This window comes from Theropithecus gelada, chromosome 3 (genome assembly GCF_003255815.1).
Source record: "Theropithecus gelada isolate Dixy chromosome 3, Tgel_1.0, whole genome shotgun sequence".
NCBI classification, from domain to species: Eukaryota; Metazoa; Chordata; class Mammalia; order Primates; family Cercopithecidae; genus Theropithecus; species Theropithecus gelada.
Window position 1 is genome coordinate 9,633,416 of NC_037670.1, and position 6,096 is coordinate 9,639,511.

The 6,096-nt window shown below is 53.8% G+C and overlaps 1 long non-coding RNA gene across 1 annotated transcript in view; it reads left to right on the forward strand.

Annotated features, from left to right (window-relative positions):
* LOC112621251 overlaps positions 1 to 4,187 on the forward strand; it is a 29,746-nt gene extending 25,559 nt beyond the window's left edge. Inside the window, exon 2 of the long non-coding RNA XR_003118692.1 lies at positions 2,772 to 4,187. This is a non-coding gene — a long non-coding RNA (uncharacterized LOC112621251). The remainder of the gene's footprint in view (positions 1 to 2,771) is intronic.
* The last annotated feature ends 1,909 nt before the right edge of the window (positions 4,188 to 6,096 follow it).

Here is a 6,096-nt window from a genome sequence, read left to right on the forward strand (position 1 = left end):
GACAGAGTGAGACTCCATCTCAAAAAAAAAAAAAAAAAAGTTTGAGACCAGCCTGGGTAATAGAGCAAGACCCCAACTCTGGAATTAAAAAAGAAATACAGGCCAGGCGCGGTGGCTCAAGCCTGTAATCCCAGCACTTTGGGAGGCCGAGACGGGCGGATCACGAGGTCAGGAGATCGAGACCATCCTGGCTAACACGGTGAAACCCCATCTCTACTAAAAATTACAAAAAACTAGCCGGGCGAGGTGGCGGGTGCCTGTAGTCCCAGCTACTCGGGAGGCTGAGGCAGGAGAATGGCGTGAACCCGGGAGGCGGAGCTTGCAGTGAGCCGAGATCCGGCCACTGCACTCCAGCCTGGGCGGCAGAGCGAGACTCCGCCTCAAAAAAAAAAAAGAAATACAAAAAACAGTGTGGTTGGTGTTTTGTAACCAGGATGTTTAGAGCAGCATGGTTTTCAAGTTATCTAATTTACTACTATACTGCTCAAACCAGGAGTCCAAATACACACACAAATTAAATATATTTTTTTGAGATGGAGTCTTGCTTTGTCACCCAGGATGGAGTGCAGTGGTACAATCATAGCTCACTGCCTCCTCCAATTCCTGGGCCCAAGGGATCCTCTTGCTTCAATCTCCTGAGTAGCTGGGACTATAGGTATGTGCCACCATGGCCATGCCCAGTTATTATTATTATTTTTTAATTAAAGAAGTTTTTTTTTCTTTTCCTGAGACCGAGTCTTACTCTGTTACCCAGACTGCTGTGCCGATCTCGGCTCACTGAAACCTCCTCTTCTGAGGTTCAGCGATTCTCCTGCCTCAGATTCCTGAGTAGTTGTGATTACAGGCGTGTGCTACCACGCCAGGCTCATTTTTGTATTTTTAATAGAGATGGGGTTTCACCATGTTGGCCAGGCTGGTCTCAAACTCCTGACCTCAGGTGATCTGCCCGCCTCAGCCTCCCAAAGTGCTGGCATTACAAGTGTGAGCCACCACACCCGGCAGAAGGTTACTTTTGTAGACGGGGTCTCACTATGTTGCCAGGCTGGTCTCAAACTCCTGGGCTTGAGCAGTCCTCCCATCTGGACCTCACGAAGTGCTGGGATTACCAGCATGAGTGACTGTGCCTGGCATATATATATATACACACACACATATATACACACACAATATAAATATATATATTATATATAATATAATATATATATTTCTAAATAATTAGAATCATACATTTCCAGGACCCACAATATGAACAGAAGCTCTGCAGAAAACAGTTTGAAAACCAGGCATCCAGCAGGGAGAACCTGGGCTTCCCGTCACCTGCTTTTTCATTCCCACCCTAGCACCCTCATGCTTCACAACTTGGGGACAAGTTAGTTGTCTTCCGCGAGCCTTCTTTTTCCCTTCTGCAGCGATAAACATACCTGACTTCCCTGGCCACAAGAGGCTTGCCTGGGAACATGCATGGAAAGCTCTGCGATGAGCCCTGTGATGTTTGAAGTGAGAACTCTCCAAACAGCCACTGTGGGTATAATCTGGAAAATTCCCTCAGGTGTAACGACCCTCTGCCCGGCAAGTGAACAAAGGGTGACAGTTTCCAGACACTGTGGCAGGCTGTTTAAGCCCACAAGCAAGCATCAGTACTGAGTAGGGTCTAGGGCTCGGCATGGTGGCTCATGCCTGTAATCCCAGCACTTTGGGAGGCCAAGGCAGGAGAATTGCTGAAGGCCAGGAGTTCAAGACCAGTCTGGGCAACATAGCGAGACCCCCACCTCTAAAAAAAAAAAAAAATCAAAACATTAGCTGGGCGTGGTAGCAATGCCTGCAGTCCTAGTTACTCGGGAGGCTGGGGCAGGAGGATCACCTGAGCTCAGGAGGTAGAGGTTGCAGTGAGCTATGATTGCACCACTGCACTCCAGCCTGGGTGACAGACCAAGACCCTATCTCAGAGAAAAAAATAAAAATAAAAAAGAGTAGGGTCTTTCCCAGCAGGACTGGTGTCCTGTCTCACTTCCTACCCGCTCTGGGAGGATAGCCCCAGCTGGCCACACCTGGTGACACCACTCTCTAACCGGCTCCAGGGAGGGACCCCTGGAGGAGGTGCACACCCCCTCCCTGCTGACTCTGATTTCCAAACAGCCCGTTCATTCATCCCCGGGTTGGGGTTGTGGGGGTGGTCGGAGGAGGACCCCCATCATGTCCTGCACCCCCGGGAGGGCACAGGATGGGGAACCCCTAGCGGTGGCGGCGACCCCGAGGAGGCCCAGGTACAGGAAGAAAGAAAGACATTTCTGTCTCCCTCCTTCTCCGCCTCGGGTTTCGCCCTTCCCTTCCCGGGGACAATCCCGACCTTCACCATGAAGGCCTTTTGCAAACACACACGCACGCACATGTATTTTTGGAAGAAGGGGAAAAATTCCAAGAGAACCTCTGCTGGGTTAAAAATGAAGTGAAGATTATATTAAGAGTGAAAGGCGAGCGGGGCGGCTGGGGCGCAGACAGAGGCCCCTTTCATGCTCCCGGCCGCGCGCCGCGGGCCGCTGCCAACACAAACGCGGGCGGAACCGAACCCGCGGAGCGCCGGCCGCGCTGCCAGGCCCCATCCAGCCCGCCCCGGCTGGCGCCGCTCCGCGTTTCCGCTCTGCTGACGCGCAGGAATCGCGGGGCTGCCGGACGGGGGGCGGGGACCCCTGTGCACCCCGAGCCCCCGGGTGGGGGCCGCACCCCTGCCCGTCTCCCCTCCCTCTGCTCCTGCGCCACCCGTTTTCTTCCAGGCCCTGGCGGATCGCGGGTGCCCAGGCGCTTGGAGGCCGCCTCCTCCGGGAAGCCTGCCCAGGTTCTGCTGCACTCGCACAGGCAATACCGCTGGGCCTTCCTCGCTGCCCCTGTTGGCCCCAATCCCCCCACCCCCTGCAAGGTCTGTGCCTCTCCTGCAGCACCGCCACCAACTAGGGCGAGAGGAGCTCGCCCCCACCCAAACGTATTGGTGTGATGAAGGAAGGGCCCGTGGTTCTGCCACTCGCCCTGGACACCCAGCGCTGGCTCCCCATGGAAGTCCCCCTGGACTGAGTGGAGGCTGGGTGGCCTAGTGGTTTGCGACCTGGGGCCTCTGACTTCTATCATGTTGGGAAAGTCATTGAACCTCACTGGTGAAACGGGCACAGTGAAGTCATTTCCCCGAAGTCTCAGGACTCTGTGTAAGGCTCCGGACAGGGGCTGTGGGGTCCTAAGGGCACCTTGGGAACTGCAGGAGCCCATCCTGCCTCCACAAGACACTCACTCCTGGCAGGGTCCCCTCTCCGGGCAGAGCCCAGATTCGCCACCATCATCCCTCTCCATCAGTGGCTCCATGCCCCTCACAGAGGATTCATCACTCTGTTCAGAATCCCCAGGACTCCCTGGAGGAGGAGGTCCTAGCCCTGCCTCCCCAGTTCCAGGACCTCCTCACGTGGCTCCTACCTCCAGTGCAGAAGCGGCACTAACCCCGGTGGTCAATCAGGGAGCACCACTAAGCTTCTCATTGGTCCAGGGATGAGCAGCGATGCCTCAAGCTAAGCCAATCAAAGCCTTCCCTGGGATTTTCTCAGGAAGTCCGCGATGAGATTCTGGGTCTCAGTACTGGGAAAGGGTGAGGCTGAGGCTGCCTGCTGTCTTGGGGGCCTCACCCTGCTACCAACAGGAAGCCACACACGGGGAAGCAGAAATGAGACGGAGCCAGTGAGAGCAGGGGACAAAGGTGAGATCCCAGAGAGACAGATGCTGGGACATCATCCTTGGGTACTGGATCCAACAGTGCCTGCAGACGAAGCCGCCCTCGGACAGTCCACAATAGCAGCCAATCCATTCTGTGCGTGTCTGAGCTACTTTAAGTCGGGTTTTTGACTGTTGGAATGAGAGTCCCATCTTGGCTAGGCACCGTGGCACAACCAGCTGGGGAGGTGGAGGTAGGAAGATCGATTGAGGCCAAAAGTCCCAGAGCAGCCTGGGCAACCTATCAAGACACTGTCTTTACAAAAAAAAAAAAAAAAAAAAAAAAACAAAACTAGCTAGATGTGGTGGTGTGCGCCTGTGGCCCCAGCAACTGGGGAGGCTAAGGTGGGAGGATCGCTTGAGCCCAGGAGGTGGAGGCTGCAGTGAACTATGATGGCACCCCTGTACTCCAGCCTGGGTGACAGAGCAAGACCCTATCTCAAAAAAAAAAAAAAAAAAAAAGGCCTACCCATAAGGAAACCGAGGCTTCAGTATAAAGTACTGTACCCTATGTCACGCAGGTAGTGGGGGATGCGAATGAACTTGAGCCTGTCATCTGACTCCACCCCCCACTCTCACCTTCACTCCCCTGCTCTCCCACCTCCCCTGACGACTAACCCGGCACTTGGGCGTCTTCACCATGCAGTGTGACTCAAATGCTTCCTTCTCCTCTCTGCTGATTCAGACCAGCTCAGTGTGTGCCACCTCCCTTAGGTGCTTTCTGCATTAGCCCCTCTCCTGCCCTGGTCCTGCACCTGCCTCAGGTGTTGACGCCTGAGCTCCCGATGCTTAGGGCTGGGTGGCTGCCACCCATCTTGTTACCCAGTGTGCAGAATTGGGTGCTGGAGGCACGAGCCTGCTCTATACCTCTTTTTTAAACATTTTAAATTATTATTATTGTCCTCCTGAGTAGCTGCGATTGCAGACATGTGCCACCATGCCTGGCTAATTTAGTATTTTTTAGTAGAGACAGGGTTTCTCTATGTTGGTCAGGCTGCTCTCGAACTCCTGACTTCAGGTGATCTGCCCTCCTTGGCCTCCCAAAGTGCTGGGATTACAGGCGTGAGCCACTGCGCCTGGCCAATTACTATTATTTTTTGGGACGGAGTCTCGGTCTGTTGCTTAGGCTGGAATGCAGTGGCACAATCTCGGCTCACTGCAACCTCCGCCTCCTGGGTTCAAGCAATTCTCCCTGCCGCAGCCTCCCAAGTAGCTGGGACTACAGGAACCCACCACCACACCCAGCTAATTTTTGTATTTTTTAGTAGAGATGGGGTATCACCATGTTGGCCAGGTTAGTCTTGAACTCCTGACCTCGGTGATCCGTCCAGCTTGTCCTCCCAAAGTGCTGGGATTACAGGTGTGAGCCACCACACCAGGCCTTTTTTTAGATCTGCTTTTTAAAAAAAAAAAAAAAAAAACAGGATCTTGCTGTGTTGCCCAGACTGGAGTGAAGTGGCACAACTATAGCTCACAGCAGCCTTGAACTCCAGGCTCAAGTGATCCTTCCGCTTCAGCCTCTCCAGTAGCTGAAACTACAGGCACACACCACCACGCCCAGCTCATTTTTAATTTTTTTTTTTTTTTTTTTTGTAGAGACGGGGTTTCACTGTGTTGCCCTGGCTGGTCTAAACTTCCTGGCCTCCAATGATCCTCTTGCCTCCGCCTCCTGAAGTGCTGGGATTATAGGCTTGAGTTACGACCGTGCCCAGCATAGATCTGCTTTCTGAATATTTGAGAGGCAGAAGGCACAAGGCGTGACAATTGATGGGATCTGGGAAGTAAAGAGCAAGAGAGGACTCAAGCACAGTAGCCTCGAGGTTTCTAGCCCTGGCTGCTGTCACTAACCACCTTCAGGAATGTAGGCGGAAGCCCAGGTTACCCAGGAGAAACCAGGATGGGGTAGTTCTGAGTCCCCGGGGGTGCGGAACTGAAGGTCCAGGGAGGAGCGGTGAGACTGGAGGAAGGTGAGGCTGGAGGAAGGTGAGGCTGGAGGAGGAGGTTCAGGAGGCTCTGAGGTAAAGATGGAGGCTGGGGCCTTGGAAGGCGAGGAGTTTACCCAAGATGAGCATCTATGTGGAAGAAAAGATGAGGCTGGGCGCAGTGGCTCACGCCTGTAAACCCAGCACTTTGGGAGGCCGAGGTGGGCACATCATCTGAGGTCAGGAGTTCGAGACCAGCCTGGTCAACATGGTGAAACCCTGTCTCTCCTAACTTACAAATATTAGCTGGGTACAGTGATGCACACCTGTAATCTCAGCTACTTGGGAGGCTGAGGCATGAGAATCGCTTGAACCTGGGAGGCGGAGGTTACAGTGAGCCGAGATCACACCAAGTAGCTTGGGACTA